Source organism: Gobius niger (genome assembly GCF_951799975.1).
Source record: "Gobius niger genome assembly, contig: SUPER_10_unloc_3, whole genome shotgun sequence".
NCBI lineage: Eukaryota > Metazoa > Chordata > Actinopteri > Gobiiformes > Gobiidae > Gobius > Gobius niger.
This window is the reverse complement of record NW_027639330.1, coordinates 134,129-154,008: the sequence shown is the minus strand read 5'-3', so window position 1 is coordinate 154,008 and position 19,880 is coordinate 134,129. Positions and strand designations below refer to the sequence as shown.

The following is a 19,880-nucleotide window of genomic DNA, read 5'->3' as shown; positions in this document are numbered from 1 at the left end:
CTTCTATCGTGAGCTTTTTTGGAGCTATATGACATGTGGGAGAGGCTGCGTATGTGTGAGCGCACGGACAAAGACCAGACGGGGATATATTAACACGTCTAAAGTGAGGTAAGAACATATCTTAGTATGTAAAAACGGTGGCCTATTCCTTTAAATACAGATGAAGACATGGAGAGGAGCAAAGTGGTTCAACAGCCCATAATTACATAAATAACAGAGAATGCTTACTGTTAGCATTGTGCTTATGCTAGCTCTGGCTACGACTGCCGTTTTTTCACTTCTACTGAACTGATCTGCTGTCAATAAACATCCATATGTACCTGATTTAGACTTGACTTTATGTGTATGTGATAAATGTGTTTATATTTTGCCAGAAAATGTAAAAAAAGAGTGAAAATTTGTGTTTCCCAAAAGATTATATTTTCCACCTCAGCGAGGCCATGCCCCCTTCTATGACACAATGTCGTCTGTATCTATAACAGTTTGTCTCAGTTTTTTCCCATTGAGTTAACATGGTCGGCACGGCAACAGTCTAAAACAGTTTGCCTTCATCTATGTCACTTCCTGTCTGTGTCCGATAAGGAAGTGAAACTATAAGCATCACAAAAAATGGCCAAACTAAAGCTTGGTACAATCTTTAGCAAAATCTTAAATATAATTGAAAGGCTTCTAGTCTAGGAGCCAGACCTGATATAACGGTGCCAAAAAACGAGCAAATGCTGTTGTAATGGATCCCAAGGTTGAAGTAGAGTTTAATTTATACATACTAGACAGGATCACTATCTCCGTCCCGACTTAACTATCTGTGCCCGACTTATTAACTTGGGATCCAGACATAACTACCCCTATTTTTTACTCACTCATGTCCCCCCGTGGGCTCCGTACGTTTGTGTCTTTATATTTATTCTTTTCTAGTCTATGACCTATTTACATCAGCAACCAACCAGACCGACACAAACAGTGCTGCACATTCCACTCGGGACTCACATTATGCCACAACACCCACCGCTGCGATTGGCTGACGGAAAACGTCAATCAGCGACGTAGAAGCAACGCCCCTGAAGTTTCGCGGAGAGGTTGGTGGAGCGGCAGAGGAGAGGAGCGAGAGGTCGGGGTGAGAACGCGGAGAGAGCGCCCCAGTTTCAGGCTCTGGAGTCCGGCTGAACCCGGTCCTCTGCTCTGGGCCTGGTTTTGGGCCCTGACACCACCCAGGAGAGAGGAGGGAGAGGGGAAACCCGGGAGGAGAGAGGTGACAGCAGGCTCAGGCTGAGTGGAGGTTATGTAACAGCGACATAAGAGCGTTACGGAGATGCAAAGGCTGAATATAAGGGTTAAGGGTTAGAGTCCCGCCGCTGCTGCTGCTCTAATAAAACATGTTCAACACACAAGAGTTTGTTTTCAAATTTAGATTGGCCTAATGTTTAGAAACCCTTAATAATCTCTTGAATTAGGGTACTTTATGTTGAATTTGAGTCGGTCTGAACTAATCCAAGATAAGAATAAAATGGAACAAGCAGAAATCCCACTTGAAATCAGACAAATCAACTTTTACATTTAAAAATACCCATGTTTTACTTGAAATTTTACTAAATTAAATGGCAACCAGGGGCGGACTGGCCACATGTCCATTCTGGAAGAACACAGAAGGGCTACTGGCTCTGGAGCCACCGGACTGGCCTCTCAGTTTTCCCCTTAAAGGGACTGGATGCAAGTTGGCCATTTTTATGCTCACTACTGCTACCTCAGGTCTTACGCGAAACTGCAGTCTCTATATTAAAGGGGGGGTATTATGCAAAATCGACTTTTTCAAGCTTTACATCATGTTATTATGTCATTCCCTCATTAAAAACATGCCTGAAGTGTTGCCTTGGTACATTCACGTATTTTTGAGTAATCTGTAAAAACTCTGATGGCGGCCATTTTAGGGATAGGTTTGCCTGAGTCCTCCTAGGAACGCCCCCACCTCCTGGAGACGCCTCCGAGCTTTCGTCACCGGCCGAGTAACCAACCACTGCTCCTCAGCAGAACCCCCTCCCCACTGATGCCACAGACAGCGTGTGGAGGGGGCGTGTCTAAAGGCTCAGAGGTTCTTAAAGAGACAGAGGCCTATTTCAAGACATTCACTACAGCCATTTTGAGAGAGACATTTTATACAAGGGAGTTATTCTAATTTACTGCATTTACAGACCAGCAGAAGGTTTGGTCATCACTGTAGTGTGATATAGACTGGTGCTATGTGATTGAAAAAAGCAGAAAACCCCCTCTTTAAAGGGACTGGATGCAAGTTGGCCACCTCAGGTCTTACGCGAAACTGCAGTCTCTATATTAAGCTTGTGCGCTCAGTCACGCAAATGTTGGGGTACTATACATGTAAAATGTACGCTCGTATGTTATTACGCCTTACAATATCGTTCCTTTTTTATCGGCTTAGAAAATCGACATGTGTCATTTTGTGTAACGAGACTTGGATCGTGTAATGGCTCACATCTGTTTAAATTGGTAGAACGTGGAACAGCTTGGTAGCTTCTAACATCCCATCCGGCTAAATGCTAACAACATTTGCTTGACTGAGCGCACGCACAAAGACCAAACAAGTACACATCAACTCGCCTAAGCTCAGGTAAGAACATATCTCAGTACGGAAAATTGTGGCCTGTTCCTTTAAAGCAATGGTGGAGAATTGGGAGAACGTTTATTTTTTTTCTTCTTTGTTTTCCCTCTGGCTGCCTCGAACATGACCATATATGGGCGATTCCAAAGCTGTTTCTATAGTAGCACAAACTTAGCTTAAACATTCCATGCACGGTCTACTTCCTGTATTCTGACAGTGTTGCCGGGAGCAACGGTGAGGTCATCATTCCGTCATCACCCGACACCTTTGAGATTGAACACATCACATCACAAACGTCAGTTCGAAACAGCCTTTCCAAACGGACACTGCTTTCACAGGAACACTCGCGTTTTACAAACCGTTCTCAGCTAAAGACACACTTTGCTCGTTCTGCCTTGTTCAAAGTCGTTAACATGGAGGCAGGCAAATACTTCATCGCCCTCGTCACACGGGCAAAAGAGTGCAATCTCACCCTGCACTTAAAGGAGTCGTATGAGACGACCGACCCCGATAACCTCTTCTCTCGTATTGAGGCCGGGGATTTCTGCGTAGAGGCACGAGGGACGAGCCTGACGGCTGCCCGGGAGGAGGCCTCTATCCAGATGTTGGAGAAATTGGAGAGTTTAGCTCCCAACTCCAACAAAAACACTGTCGACAAAAGCCCCACAGAACTGGAGAACGGCACGGTTAGCCCTAAGCCACACGATCGTCCAGACTTCGGCTTAGGAAAGGACCCATCGATGCGTCTGTCCGAGCTACAAATGGTTCGTAAACAGCCGTACGCGACGTACCGCCAGATCCATGGGCAAATCAAAGGAGCAGCCTTGCTTTTCACCATCGAAGCCGCCTTAGACAAGGTCAGCGCTGTCGGCACTGGCTCCACTAAGAAGTTAGCAAAGCGACGAGCGTCCACAGCTCTGCTCCTGAAGATGGGCTACCAGGTCCCAGAAACAGACCTTCTGGACTTGACTGCCCCACAAACCAGCTCCCCTCCTCTCCACACACTCAGAGAGGAGCCAACTCCAGTGGACAGGTCACTGCAAAAGCAAGATACAGCGAACCAGCCCCAAACAACCGCCCCACCAACATCCAAGAAGAACAAGACGCCTGTCCACATCGGGCCGGACTTTGGTTTAGGAAAAGATCCGTGTTCTCGCCTGTCAGAGCTTCAAATGCTCCGCAGGGAGAAGTACGCTGTGTACCGCACGCTGGAGGAGAAAGCGTTGGAAAACAACAGCTACATGTTCACCATCGAGGCGTCACTGAACCAGTTCAGAGCGACGGGAAAAGGCTGCACAAAGAAAGAGGCAAAAAAGAGAGCTTCCACAGCTCTGCTCCTCACCATGGGCTTCACAGTCCCAGAGGAGGAACTTCTTAGTGAGAACGTTTCCCCAAAACATCAGGTCACATCTGAACCCCACTCCAGGGAAGAGCAGTGTTCAGAAGACATGTCACCTTCACAAGAGCGATCAGAGAACCTCGACTGTTCAGAGGTGAGCTCCCAAGACCTCCAGGATTCAGATGAACACAGCGAGAGCCAGGCAGACGAAAAGCAGAGTCCACTACACGGTTCAGAGTCTCAGAGTGAGCAGACGCCTGAGGAGAGAGAAACATGCTCCTCTGAGAACAGACTGGATGACATTACAGCACCAGAGGAACTAACCGAGGTCAAAACGCCAGAGGGACCCAGAGACGATGTGGATGAGTCTGTCACAGAAAAACCACATGTCGCTCCACTGTCCACTGCAACATCAGACGACTCAGGCACTTCAGAAGACTCTCAGACTGGAATCCCCGACCAGGGTCCCGAGGAGACCAGTCCTGGAGTAGTCCACGCTTTGGGAGACAGTTTGAAGGACGCTGAATATCCTGACCAACGCCCAGTGCTCTGGTCAGACTCTGAGACCAGCCCAACCTCAGAGGAGCTCAGTTCAGCAGATTTCTCCAGTTACAAAGACAGTTCCAGATGCACTGACTATCTCTGGTCAGATGGGATTTCGAAGCTCTTCCAAAGCCCAGTGGAAGTCCCAGAAGGCGAGAGTGTGGAGAAAATACCAGAGACATCAGACAGCAGCTCTGATGTTCACCAAAGTCTGTCAAAGATCCAAAGTCTAGGGGAACAAGAGAATCTGGATGAAAACACCCAAACCACAAAGGATGCCACGGTCCCAGAGAAAACCCAACTTCCAGAAAACTCTACAGAACCAGAAGGTCAGGAGGAAGTCACAGAGACCACTGAAGCTGGAGAGATTCTCCCAGACCACTCAGTGGAGACAGACCCTGATTCTTCAGTAGATTTGGAAACAAGACTTGATGTCGGAAGTCTAGAGGAGACAAGTCAGGAAGATCTCTCACATCCAACAAACACCATCTCTGACGGCCACCAGATTCTGCAGGAGATCTTTAACATTGCATTAAACAGTCCACTGTGGGCTGAAGCTCGAGAACATGTGAATGAAGATCTTGCCACAGAACACATAGATACAGAGATCCCTGAACTGTCACACAAAGATGATTCAGTGGACAACATCTCTGACATCTATGAAGACTCTTTGGAAAGTCCAGAGGAGCCTTCATGCTCTGAAGACATCTGCTCTGTGGACAATCAAAGTCCATCAGAGACATCACGTCCTGAGAAGCAAGACATTCAGGACGATGACACAAACTATAACAGCGCAGAGAGTCTTGTTGAGACTCAAAACGAGACCAGGCCCAAAGACACCATCACTGACGGCCACCAGATTCTTCAGGAGGTTTTAAATCTCGCATTAAACAGTCCACTGTGGGCTGAAAGTCTAGGAGATGTGGATGAAAACCTCACAACAGAGGCGCCAGGTGAAGATTCAGAGCTCAAAGAACTCTTACACACAGATGACTTCTTTGACATCTATGAAGACTCTTTCGAAAGTCCAGAGGAGCCTTCATGCCCTGATGACGTCTGCTCTGAAGGCCACCAAAGCCTGGATGAGAGTCAAGATCCCGCCCCAGAAAATCAAATTGAGTCCACAATCCTAGATTATCCCAGAGAAGTTCTGTGTGACGAAGACTCAAAACTTCACGCAGTTCCAGAGTCCATGGAAGCTCCAGAGACCGTCTCCAACCGCACAGTGGAGAACTTTGTGATCTGGGTCATGGTGAAGAAACTCCTCAAAGATCGGCCGGCCCACCTGAGGTACTACCATGACAAGCTGGTGGACCTGCTGGTGAAGGCCTCCCTGGACCACTTCAAAGTCCCTGAAGGAGTCCACCTCAAACCGAAGAACGTTCAGAAGCTGGGCAAAGCCGCCGCCCGGGACCTGATCCACGAGTACGGAGGTTCCCTGGAGGTTCTGCTCGCTGCCGTGGGAACAAAGACCTTGGAGTTCCAGGAGGATGCTGTGAAACACCTCAACATCCGCCTCAACGCCTTCAAGAACCGGCCAAAGTCTGGACTGAAGCGATTCTTCTCCAAATGGGACAAGCCGTGTTATTAGACAGCGGCTCAGAACTTTATTTTATTTTATATTATTTTATTTTATTTTATTTTATTTTATTTTATTTTATTTTATTTTATTTTATTTTATTTTATTTTATTTTATTTTATTTTATTTTATTTTATTTTATTTTATTTTATTTTATTTTATTTTATTTTATTTTATTTTATTTTATTATCTATGTATTTATTTTATTTTTTTACTTTTCTTTATCTTTACATATTGTTTGGTTTATTTAATCTCTATTATCATCATCATCATATAATTTGGTTCGTCTCTGCAGAGGTTTTTCTTTATTATTAGTCTAGTGTAGTTTTTCTTAATTTAGTTCTAGTTTCTTTGGTTAAGTTTATTTTGGCAGATCCAGGGACCTTCTTCAATGTTACTTTGGGGGAGACTTAACCCTGTGTTCTCTGAGTTTTAACACTTTATAATTAACCTTAACCTTATTTAGCCTTAATGACTGATGAGTTAACACTTAATTCATCGTGAACATTCACTCATTATTCATTAGTTAAGTGTGACTGACACTTCATTAATACTTAACAATGTATTTGTAAAGTATGTGGAGAACTATTCCATTATTAGTTAGGCATTAGTGCATTAACTGTAGTGGTTTAGTTATTGTTAGTCATACTTCACTAATGACTTATGAGTGAACGTTCACGATGAATTAAGTGTTAATTTGTCTTTTATTGTGGCTGAAAAAGGTGTAGGTTTTTATAAAATGTCAGTTTTCTTTATTGTTATTTAGTTTGTTGGTTTATTTTGTTATGTTTCAGTCTAGTGTAGTTCAGGTTTAGGTTTAGTGTAGTTTTTTTTCTTAATTTAGTTCCAGTTTCTTTGGTTAAGTTTATTTTGGCAGATCCAGGGACACTTTATAATTAACCTTAACCTTATTTAGCCTTAATGACTGATGAGTTAACACTTAATTCATCGTGAACATTCACTCATTATTCATTAGTTAATTGTGACTGACACTTCATTAATACTTAACAATATATTTGTAAAGTATGTGGAGAACTATTCCATTATTAGTTAGGCATTAGTGCATTAACTGTAGTGGTTTAGTTATTGTTAGTCATACTTCACTAATGACTTATGAGTGAATGTTCACGGTGAATTAAGTGTTAATTTGTCTTTTGTTAAGGCTGAAAAAGGTGTAGGTTTTATAAAGTGTTTCCGTCTTTGTTATCATTTAGTTTCTTAATTTATTTGGTTACATTTAAGTCTAGTGTAGTTTTTTATTTAGTTACAGTTTCTTTGATTAAGTTAATCTCGGCAGAGCAGGGACCTTAATTATTTATGAACATTGAATAATCATTACTTTTTTTTACTTTATTACTTTTCTTTTTATTTACCTGATCATTCACAAAATAAACAATAAATAAATAAATAAATAAATAAATTAATGTCATTTGTGTTTTTCTTTTCTGAAGTAATAATTTAAAACAGACTTTTCTCTGTGCTGTCGTTGCAGACACGTACGGGCGCCTCTCGCTCCTGAACTCCATGGGGCAGGAGATCTCTCGCTGTAAGACGTCAGTGCGACGCGGACAGAACAACCCTGTTTACAAGGAGACCTTCATGTTCCAGGTCCTGAATCCATCATCCATCCATCCATCCATCCATCCATCCATCCATCATCCATCCACCCATCCATCCATCATCCATCCACCCATCCATCCATCCATCCATCCATCCATCATCCACCCATCCACCCATCCATCCATCATCCATCCACCCATCCATCCATCCATCCATCCATCCACCCGTCCATCCATCCATCCATCCATCCATCCATCCATCCATCCATCCATCCACCCGTCCATCCATCCATCCATCCATCCATCCATCCATCATCCACCCATCCACCCATCCATCCATCATCCATCCACCCATCCATCCATCCATCCATCCATCCATCCATCCATCCATCCATCCATCCATCCATCCATCCATCCATCCATCCACCCGTCCATCCATCCATCCATCCATCCACCCGTCCATCCATCCATCCATCCATCCATCCATCCATCCATCCATCCATCCATCCAGATATCCATCCGTCCAAACAAATGCTTTGTCCCTTTGGCCTCGTGTGAGCACTGCAGGTCTAAAGTTTTAGATGTTTTGTCACTAGGGCAGAGGACTATTGAAATGTCCCTCACGTCCACCTTTCAGTCTGAGCCCAGTCCTTCATCGACAATGGTGCTGTGTATAAAACTGAAAAAAAACAACAACAAAGATATAGGATTTGAGGGTAAGAGTAGCCTCCAATGTTTGACATCACACACTGCACTCATACAGAACAATGTGGCAAAACAGTGAGAAAAATGTGACAAAAAAGTGGCAAAAAAGTGAGAAAAATGTGGCAAAATTATGGTAAAAAAGTGAGAAAAATGTGAGAAAAATGTGGCAAAAATGTGGCGAAAAAGTGACAAAAAAGTGGCAAAAAAGTGACAAAAATGTGGCAAAAAAGTGGCAAAAAAGTGGCTAAAAAGTGGCAAAAAAGTGAGAAAAATGTGGCAAAAATATGGTAAAAAAGTGAGAAAAATGTGAGAAAAATGTGAGAAAAAAGTGAGAAAAATGTGGCAAAAAAGTGACAAATATGTGGCAAAAAAGTGGCAAAAAAGTGGCAAAAAAGTGAGAAAAATGTGGCAAAAATATGGTAAAAAAGTGACAAAAATATGGTAAAAAAGTGAGAAAAAAGTGATAAAAAAGTGACAAAAATGTGGCAAAAAAGTGACAAAAAAGTGAGAAAAATGTGGCAAAAAAGTGAGAAAAATGTGGCAAAAATGAATAAAAAAGTGACAAGTGTGTACTCCGAGCTCCTCCCAGGTAACTGAACTCCTCACCTGACCTCATGTAATATGTTTCAAAAATGTAACCGAGTCTCACTACTTTGAGTTACTTTTGGCAAAACTATAAAGTGAAAATAGTAATAATGCCACAGAGGGAAAGTGCAGTCAAACATTTCCTTTTCCTTCGATTTCCCCCGTTCTCTTGCGTTTTTCTTTTGTCGATGTTAGCGACACGTAACCACGATCCACACTCACTGAAACACACTCACACTCACACAGAGGAGTCACTAAAGACGATCATTCCGATTTGACAGATTGTTTATGTGGAAAATCATATAAACATCTTCAAACACATTTGTTTTTCATCATCAGAGAAAGGATGAGCACTTTCTAACAGTGAGGTTAATGACTGTTTTCATAGCATTCAAATATAAATAACATCAATTCATCTCATTCATTCATTTATGTATTATTACTGGATAAAAAACTATGTGTCAGATTTTCACGACACGAGAACCGCAGGAGGCTCAGGGGTTGGGTCTCGGTCACATGTGCTTCTTGTCTCGGTTGAGCTTGTGTTTCTTGTGGGGTCTGGACTTCAGCCTCATCACAGACTCGCTCTTCATCGACCGCTTGTTCTGGAGCTGCTCCTCTTCCTCCTCTGGACTCTGCTGCTGTCGGCTGCTCCCGACCGTCCGCTCCGGCCCTGGGGGGAGATACCAACAGAGAAATGGAACATGTAAGGGGAGGAAGATACATCATTTTGACATTTTTAAACTCTGTATAGTCCCTTTAAAGAAAAAAAGAAAGAGAAATGCAGTGCAGTGGGCCTGTTAAGTGATAAGTTTCAGATTCGCTTTCCACACGGAGCTAAAACAACAGCTCATTTGATTTGAGGCTTGTGATTTGATGCGGATTATGACCAGGATGGATTTTACTCATTTGTCTGCGCCACCACAGGACTGCACTGGATCTACACTTTAACTTCATGTGTTTTTGGAGGATGTAACTTTGCCCTGTAAGTGATGATGACACACAGCTTAAATATTTAGAATTTAGTACTGTTCATATTGTTAGATTTCTGTGGCACGGTGCATTGTTACACCCCTAGCATATACTAATGATTGTGCCACCATTACAGAAGATGTATTTACCAGTCGTTCCATGGCTTTTCCCACACTTTTATACTGATTTTAGTCATGTTCCGGTGCGTTCCTGGCAGGGTTGGACTGGCCATAAGGAGCACCAGTGGCAAGATGTAGCAAGGGAGTAGTATTGGTGTTTTTGATCATCATTTATTTCACTTCTGTTCATCACAGAGCTACACAAGATCTTCCAGTCAATAAGGAAATGGTGGGAGAGATCGAAGAAACGGATCCTGAACTCCGCAAAGGTCACACGCACACTACACAGTCAAAGGAAGCAAACCCAGTGCTAGAACGTTTAAAGAAGTTTTCCGATTGGTCAAGAGCAGTAAAGGCTATCGCCAGACTCAAAAGATTCATCAAAGAATATAAAGGTATCCAACAAAGAACGAACAAAGTTACAGATCTTGAAGAGAGAAAGGACGTAGAAGTGTTCATCATCAAGTTAGTGCAAAGAGAAGCTTTCCCCGAGGAAATACAGAAAATCAGATCTCAAAAGGAAAATTCTCTACACAAGCACAACAGACTTAAACAGTTGAACGCTTTCCTGGACAAGTCAGATGTTCTCAGGGTGGGAGGAAGATTATCCCAATCAGCGTTACACCATGATGTCAAACACCCCGCAATTCTTCCCAAAGAATCTCACGTGTCAGCCCTACTCGTAAAACACTATCATGAACGTGTACATCACCAAGGAAGAGGCATGACTACAAATGAATTGCGTGCAAATGGACTATGGATCTTAGGGTGTGGAAATGTTGTTTCATCGCACATCTACCGCTGCGTTAAGTGCAGAAAATATAGAAAAGCTACAAATGTCCAACAGATGGCAGATTTGCCAGAAGTGAGAACAGAAACAGCACCACCTTTTACCTACTGTGGCATCGACTGTTTCGGCCCATTCATAGTAAAGGATGGAAGAAAAGAAGTGAAAAGATACGGATTACTGTTCACATGCTTATGTTCACGAGCAGTGCACATTGAAACACTCGATGACTTATCAACAGATGCTTTCATGAATGCTCTTCGAACTCTGATCGCCATAAGAGGTCCTGTCTGACAATTAAGGTGCGACCAAGGGACAAACTTTATGGGAGCTAAAAGAGAGTTTTTGGAGTTGATGAAAGACATGGATCAAGAACCACAAAGAGCCATTGGTTGCGAATTTGTGATGAACGTTCCATCAGCAAGCCACATGGGAGGCATCTGGGAACGCCAAATTCGAACAGTGAGAAGCATACTTACAGCAATGCTTGACAAGTCCTCAAACAGACTCGATACAACTAGTTTAAGAACACTACTTTACGAGACAATGGCCATCATCAACAGTAGACCCTTAAGTGTTGAATATCTAAATGATCCCACGGGTCCAGAACCACTAACTCCTAATCACATATTAACGATGAAATCTTCAGTTATTCTTCCCCCTCCAGGACAGTTTTGCAAGGATGATTTGTACTTGAACAAAAGATGGAGAAAGGTTCAATTTCTAGCAAATGAATTTTGGCAAAGATGGAGGCGAGAATATTTGTTGAATCTCCAACAGCGACAGAAATGGCAGAAAGTTTCAAGAAACCTGCAAGTAAATGATATTGTGATAATACAGGATGACAATGCTCCAAGATGTAAATGGAAACTAGCTAAAGTGATAGAGACTTTGGAAAGCCCGGACGGCAAAGTTCGAAAAGTGAAGTTGAAGACCAGTGAAACCACTTTTGACAAAGGGAAACCACTGACGAGACGAATACACCTAGAAAGACCTATTCACAAAGTCGTGACTCTACTCGAGACCGACATACATAGTAAAACAAACTCTAACCAGGACACGTCTTAGAAAATCACATTAAGAAATAATGAGTGATTTTGGTGGGAGTGTAAGTGTCGTTGAAAGGACTTGCACTTAGTATTTTTGTTTATGGGTTAATATTTTTTGTTGAAATTTATTATGACTCACGTTGTGAATTTATGTTACATTTTATAAATAAGATACGTTAATTTGCCAAAGGAATATTTTTATTTTTGTACCGCAACTATCGCGAGATTTGGTTTAGTATAAGAGGCTGCGAGATTTGCATTCGCCCAGACATGCAAAAGACTTTGACCGAGTGATCCGCAGCAGCAAGGCCAATTAGCTGCACAAGGTATTTTGTTTTATATTTTGTCTAATTATTTGTATATTTGTGAAGTACATTGGGCTAATTTTTGTATGCTTGTTTAGTATGCACAAGACTGAAATATTTGCTGCCCAAGAACCTCCGAAGTGGCAGGCGGCCACGAGGTAGCCATTTTGTTTAATGTATTATTTTACCTGTGACTGGACTATGTCTAAAGCATTGTATTTCATGTCCTGTCTAACAGTTTTCACGACATAAAAGTAAAGCGCCCGTCTTTAAGAAGCCGTGCCTGTGTTGTCATTTCGGAGCCACACTGAGGTTGTGGATGAGCGGGGTGGAGGAGAACACTGAGGTTGTGGATGAGTGGGGTGGAGGAGAACACTGAGGTTGCGGATGAGCGGGGTGGAGGAGAACACTGAGGTTGTGGGTGAGTGGGGTGGAGGAGAACACTGAGGTTGTGGGTGAGTGGGGTGGAGGAGAACACTGAGGTTGCGGATGAGCGGGGTGGAGGAGAACACTGAGGTTGTGGGTGAGTGGGGTGGAGGAGAACACTGAGGTTGCGGATGAGTGGGGTGGAGGAGAACACTGAGGTTGCGGATGAGCGGGGTGGAGGAGAACACTGAGGTTGTGGATGAGGAGGGTGGAGGAGAACACTGAGGTTGTGGATGAGTGGGGTGGAGGAGAACACTGAGGTTGTGGATGAGTGGGGTGGAGGAGAACACTGAGGTTGTGGATGAGGAGGGTGGAGGAGAACACCGAGGTTGTGGATGAGGAGGGTGGAGGAGAACACCGAGGTTGTGGGTGAGGAGGGTGGAGGAGAACACCGAGGTTGTGGGTGAGCGGGGTGGAGGAGAACACTGAGGTTGTGGATGAGCGGGGTGGAGGAGAACACTGAGGTTGTGGGTGAGTGGGGTGGAGGAGAACACTGAGGTTGTGGATGAGTGGGGTGGAGGAGAACACTGAGGTTGTGGATGAGGAGGGTGGAGGAGAACACTGAGGTTGTGGATGAGGAGGGTGGAGGAGAACACCGAGGTTGTGGGTGAGTGGGGTGGAGGAGAACACTGAGGTTGCGGATGAGTGGGGTGGAGGAGAACACCGAGGTTGTGGATGAGTGGGGTGGAGGAGAACACCGAGGTTGTGGATGAGTGGGGTGGAGGAGAACACTGAGGTTGTGGATGAGGAGGGTGGAGGAGAACACCGAGGTTGTGGGTGAGTGGGGTGGAGGAGAACACTGAGGTTGAGGATGAGTGGGGTGGAGGAGAACACTGAGGTTGTGGATGAGTGGGGTGGAGGAGAACACTGAGGTTGTGGGTGAGCGGGGTGGAGGAGAACACTGAGGTTGAGGATGAGTGGGGTGGAGGAGAACACTGAGGTTATGGGTGAGTGGGGTGGAGGAGAACACTGAGGTTGTGGGTGAGCGGGGTGGAGGAGAACACCGAGGTTGTGGGTGAGCGGGGTGGAGGAGAACACTGAGGTTGTGGATGAGTGGGGTGGAGGAGAACACTGAGGTTGAGGATGAGTGGGGTGGAGGAGAACACTGAGGTTATGGGTGAGTGGGGTGGAGGAGAACACTGAGGTTGTGGGTGAGCGGGGTGGAGGAGAACACCGAGGTTGTGGGTGAGTGGGGTGGAGGAGAACACCGAGGTTGTGGGTGAGCGGGGTGGAGGAGAACACCGAGGTTGTGGGTGAGTGGGGTGGAGGAGAACACCGAGGTTGTGGGTGAGCGGGGTGGAGGAGAACACTGAGGTTGTGGGTGAGTGGGGTGGAGGAGAACACTGAGGTTGTGGATGAGGAGGGTGGAGGAGAACACTGAGGTTGTGGATGAGTGGGGTGGAGGAGAACACTGAGGTTGAGGATGAGTGGGGTGGAGGAGAACACTGAGGTTATGGGTGAGTGGGGTGGAGGAGAACACTGAGGTTATGGGTGAGTGGGGTGGAGGAGAACACTGAGGTTGTGGGTGAGTGGGGTGGAGGAGAACACTGAGGTTATGGGTGAGTGGGGTGGAGGAGAACACTGAGGTTGTGGATGAGTGGGGTGGAGGAGAACACCGAGGTTGTGGGTGAGTGGGGTGGAGGAGAACACTGAGGTTGTGGGTGAGTGGGGTGGAGGAGAACACTGAGGTTATGGGTGAGTGGGGTGGAGGAGAACACTGAGGTTGTGGATGAGTGGGGTGGAGGAGAACACTGAGGTTGAGGATGAGTGGGGTGGAGGAGAACACTGAGGTTGTGGATGAGCGGGGTGGAGGAGAACACTGAGGTTGTGGATGAGCGGGGTGGAGGAGAACACCGAGGTTGTGGGTGAGTGGGGACGGAGTGACGGTGGTGCTGTCGAGATTGAGGCAGAAGTCTTGAGCAGATTTGGTGATGTTTTTTGCACCGCTGATGATGATGATGTCACTGTTTTGTCACTGTTAAGTTTAAGAAAGTTGTGTTTCATCCAGGTTTTGATGTCCCTCAGGCAGTGGGTGAGGTGGATATTGGAGTCTCTGGATGTGGTGGAGATGTAGACCTGTGTGTCGTCAACGTAGCAGTGAAAGTCAAGGCCGTGACGTCGGATGATGTTGCACATGTACAGGTTTATATTTGTAGGAAGGGTTGTTTTATGTTTATCTGATGTAAAGTAACGTCTCACAGTAACATCAGGACATGAACAAGGAGTCGCTCTGAGAAGCTTCAGTCTGAGTGTGGAGCTCCCCCTGGTGTCTGCAGACGTCACCGCCTGGTCTGAGTGTGGAGCTCCCCCTGGTGTCTGCAGACGTCACCGCCTGGTCTGAGTGTGGAGCTCCCCCTGGTGTCTGCAGACGTCACCACCGCCTGGTCTGAGTGTGGAGCTCCCCCTGGTGTCTGCAGACGTCACCGCCTGGTCTGAGTGTGGAGCTCCCCCTGGTGTCTGCAGACGTCACCGCCGCCTGGTCTGAGTGTGGAGCTCCCCCTGGTGTCTGCAGACGTCACCACCGCCTGGTCTGAGTGTGGAGCTCCCCCTGGTGTCTGCAGACGTCACCGCCTGGTCTGAGTGTGGAGCTCCCCCTGGTGTCTGCAGACGTCACCGCCTGGTCTGAGTGTGGAGCTCCCCCTGGTGTCTACAGACGTCACCACCGCCTGGTCTGAGTGTGGAGCTCCCCCTGGTGTCTGCAGACGTCACCACCGCCTGGTCTGAGTGTGGAGCTCCCCCTGGTGTCTGCAGACGTCACCGCCTGGTCTGAGTGTGGAGCTCCCCCTGGTGTCTGCAGACGTCACCGCCTGGTCTGAGTGTGGAGCTCCCCCTGGTGTCTGCAGACGTCACCACCGCCTGGTCTGAGTGTGGAGCTCCCCCTGGTGTCTGCAGACGTCACCACCGCCTGGTCTGAGTGTGGAGCTCCCCCTGGTGTCTGCAGACGTCACCACCGCCTGGTCTGAGTGTGGAGCTCCCCCTGGTGTCTGCAGACGTCACCGTCTGGTCTGAGTGTGGAGCTCCCCCTGGTGTCTGCAGACGTCACCGTCTGGTCTGAGTGTGGAGCTCCCCCTGGTGTCTACAGACGTCACCGCCTGGTCTGAGTGTGGAGCTCCCCCTGGTGTTTACAGACGTCACCGCCTGGTCTGAGTGTGGAGCTCCCCCTGGTGTCTGCAGACGTCACCGCCTGGTCTGAGTGTGGAGCTCCCCCTGGTGTCTGCAGACGTCACCGCCTGGTCTGAGTGTGGAGCTCCCCCTGGTGTTTACAGACGTCACCGCCTGGTCTGAGTGTGGAGCTCCCCCTGGTGTCTGCAGACGTCACCGCCTGGTCTGAGTGTGGAGCTCCCCCTGGTGTCTGCAGACGTCACCGCCTGGTCTGAGTGTGGAGCTCCCCCTGGTGTCTGCAGACGTCACCGCCTGGTCTGAGTGTGGAGCTCCCCCTGGTGTCTGCAGACGTCACCGCCTGGTCTGAGTGTGGAGCTCCCCCTGGTGTCTGCAGACGTCACCACCGCCTGGTCTGAGTGTGGAGCTCCCCCTGGTGTCTGCAGACGTCACCACCGCCTGGTCTGAGTGTGGAGCTCCCCCTGGTGTCTACAGACGTCACCGCCGCCTGGTCTGAGTGTGGAGCTCCCCCTGGTGTCTACAGACGTCACCACCGCCTGGTCTGAGTGTGGAGCTCCCCCTGGTGTCTGCAGACGTCACCGCCTGGTCTGAGTGTGGAGCTCCCCCTGGTGTCTACAGACGTCACCGCCTGGTCTGAGTGTGGAGCTCCCCCTGGTGTCTACAGACGTCACCGCCTGGTCTGAGTGTGGAGCTCCCCCTGGTGTCTACAGACGTCACCGCCTGGTCTGAGTGTGGAGCTCCCCCTGGTGTCTACAGACGTCACCGCCTGGTCTGAGTGTGGAGCTCCCCCTGGTGTCTACAGACGTCACCGCCTGGTCTGAGTGTGGAGCTCCCCCTGGTGTCTGCAGACGTCACCGCCGCCTGGTCTGAGTGTGGAGCTCCCCCTGGTGTCTGCAGACGTCACCACCGCCTGGTCTGAGTGTGGAGCTCCCCCTGGTGTCTGCAGACGTCACCGCCGCCTGGTCTGAGTGTGGAGCTCCCCCTGGTGTCTACAGACGTCACCGCCGCCTGGTCTGAGTGTGGAGCTCCCCCTGGTGTCTGCAGACGTCACCACCGCCTGGTCTGAGTGTGGAGCTCCCCCTGGTGTCTGCAGACGTCACCGCCTGGTCTGAGTGTGGAGCTCCCCCTGGTGTCTGCAGACGTCACCACCGCCTGGTCTGAGTGTGGAGCTCCCCCTGGTGTCTGCAGACGTCACCACCGCCTGGTCTGAGTGTGGAGCTCCCCCTGGTGTCTGCAGACGTCACCGCCTGGTCTGAGTGTGGAGCTCCCCCTGGTGTCTACAGACGTCACCGCCTGGTCTGAGTGTGGAGCTCCCCCTGGTGTCTGCAGACGTCACCGCCTGGTCTGAGTGTGGAGCTCCCCCTGGTGTCTGCAGACGTCACCACCGCCTGGTCTGAGTGTGGAGCTCCCCCTGGTGTCTGCAGACGTCACCGCCTGGTCTGAGTGTGGAGCTCCCCCTGGTGTCTGCAGACGTCACCGCCGCCTGGTCTGAGTGTGGAGCTCCCCCTGGTGTCTGCAGACGTCACCGCCTGGTCTGAGTGTGGAGCTCCCCCTGGTGTCTGCAGACGTCACCGCCTGGTCTGAGTGTGGAGCTCCCCCTGGTGTCTGCAGACGTCACTGCCTGGTCTGAGTGTGGAGCTCCCCCTGGTGTCTGCAGACGTCACCGCCGCCTGGGAGGGAGTTTCTCTGCTGCGTCACAAACCTGATATCTTACATTCACATCATAAACTGCAGCTCAGTTTCGGGCAGGCGAGAATTACAGGTTCTAGAAGGTGATGATGTCACCGAACCCAGTGTGGGCGGAGCCAGTTCTTCCTATTAACACTTTCAAAAGTCGTATCTTAAAGGAAACGTGTAAATGACCGGATGAACATGAGTCACTGCATCTCTCTGGACAAGACCCAACATTTCCTCTAAACTAAATCATTAAACCTCACGTTACATCATCGGCTTTAGAGCTGTGACGTCACTCAAACACTCGTTTTAGAAAGCGGCGGCTGCAGTAACTCCCTCCTGCCTTCAGCCCTGGACGTCCCAAACTAGAAACAGAAACAAACCCACTTCTCCCAGAATCAGAAACACCGGCCTGAGCTCAGACTGTTCAGACTCACCTCAGAGCAGACTTTAGTCTCAGAGTCTCAGAGTCTCAGAGTCTCAGAGTCTTCAGAGTCTCAGAGTCTTCAGTCTCAGAGTCTTCAGGGTCAGAGTCTTCAGTCTCAGAGTCTTCAGAGTCTTCAGGGTCAGAGTCTCAGAGTCAGAGTCTCAGAGTCTTCAGTCTCAGAGTCTTCAGAGTCTCAGAGTCTTCAGAGTCTTCAGGGTCAGAGTCTCAGAGTCTCAGAGTCTTCAGGGTCAGAGTCTTCAGTCTCAGAGTCTTCAGGGTCAGAGTCTTCAGTCTCAGAGTCTTCAGAGTCGTCAGAGTCTCAGAGTCTCAGAGTCTTCAGGGTCTTCAGGGTCAGGGTCTTCAGGGTCAGAGTCTTCAGGGTCAGAGTCTTCAGGGTCAGAGTCTTCAGGGTCAGAGTCTGCAGGGTCAGAGTCTTCAGTCTCAGAGTCTTCAGTCTCAGAGTCTTCAGGGTCAGAGTCTTCAGTCTCAGAGTCTTCAGGTTCAGAGTCTTCAGTCTCAGAGTCTTCAGGGTCAGAGTCTTCAGTCTCAGAGTCTTCAGTCTCAGAGTCTTCAGTCTCAGAGTCTTCAGTCTCAGAGTCTTCAGGGTCAGAGTCTTCAGTCTCAGAGTCTTCAGTCTCAGAGTCTTCAGGGTCAGAGTCTTCAGTCTCAGAGTCTTCAGGGTCAGAGTCTTCAGGGTCAGAGTCTTCAGGGTCAGAGTCTTCAGTCTCAGAGTCTTCAGGGTCAGAGGATGCTGTGGTTCTTCTTCTCTGGAATGATCTGCTCTGATGAGTGTTTGCTGTTTTGTGACTCCCACAGAAACCTCTGAGCTCATCACAGACTCTGATCTAAGGTGTGTTTCAGATGAAATGTGCCTCGACCGGATTCCAGGAGAACCCGAGGGCGGAGCCGAAACACCCGCCATCGAGTCCAACAGGAAAGTCTCCCGTTTGTGTTTCTCCCACAGATGAAGGGTGTGGAGCGGGTCCAGTGACCACAATGTGAATAACAAACCTGTGTCTGCAGTGACTTCATTCATTTAACTACAGATCATGTGACATTAGATCATGTGACATTAGATCATGTGACATTAGATCATGTGACATTAGATCATGTGACATTAGATCATGTGACATCAGATCATTTTGAAAGTGTCAGTTCAGAAGAAACTCTTTCATAAGTTCATGTTTGTTCCTTTGTTGATCTCACTCTGCGAAAGGAGGGAAACAGCGCCCCCAATGTGACGCTGGTGGCCAAAAAGTGTACTGCACCCATATTCACCATTGAGAATGAATGAGTCAGTTTATTTATTTATTTTTTATTATTATTTAGTATTAGTATCAGCATTAACCAGAGGCGGGGCAAAAGCAGGTCACTCTCTGGAGGTCCCGCCCACTTTGGGCACCCCTGCTCCAGAGGAACCGCCCAACACTGGCCTTTTATTGTGAAAGGTTGTCAGACAGGAAGCGCCCTTTTATTGTGAAGGCAGGATGAGCTCTTTCCTGAAGGAACAGGTGAGACTCATTAGTTAGATGCAGGACACGTGCGCAGGAGCCACGCCCTCACACACATGCCCTCACACACACGCACACAGACAGAAGTCATTAGGTGTGTTAGAGATGAGTCCGTCTGACTCATCTCTAACACACCTCTGATCCAGACGGAGCAGTTTTACAGCGACTGCAGACTCTCGGTGTCGGTTAGATTCTGTTCTTGCTCCAGAGGCTCTGACGTCACGGAAAGATCTGAGACCCCAACGAGAGCAGCCGACTGGACCAGCCGCTGCATCTCTCCAGAGGAACTGCAGCGGCTCCTCGGCCCAGTGCATGATGGGAAAACACCCACCTGTCCTCACGCTCAGGTGATTGGATACAAGTCTGTGTGATCAGAAACATGTGACCCCCCCTTCTCTTTGCTCATGTTTGATGCTTTCAGAACAAACTATGATTTAAAAGGACGTCTCTGGACTAAAGGAAACAGAGCAGGAGGTGAAGGACTTTTATTTAGGAGAAACTTTAAATGAACGATATCTGAACGAGACGCTGCTGATCTGAGGCTCTCGTTGTTCTGCATGTGGAGGGTC

General features: G+C 47.8%; 1 long non-coding RNA gene across 1 annotated transcript; it reads left to right on the top strand.

The window, feature by feature from the left end:
• The first annotated feature begins 967 nt into the window (after positions 1-967).
• LOC306969791 lies at positions 968-9,608 on the top strand. Its single transcript, XR_013793356.1, has 3 exons — positions 968-1,114; positions 7,565-7,680; positions 9,491-9,608. It is a non-coding gene; the product is annotated as an uncharacterized lncRNA (long non-coding RNA).
• Positions 9,609-19,880: the final 10,272 nt, after the last annotated feature.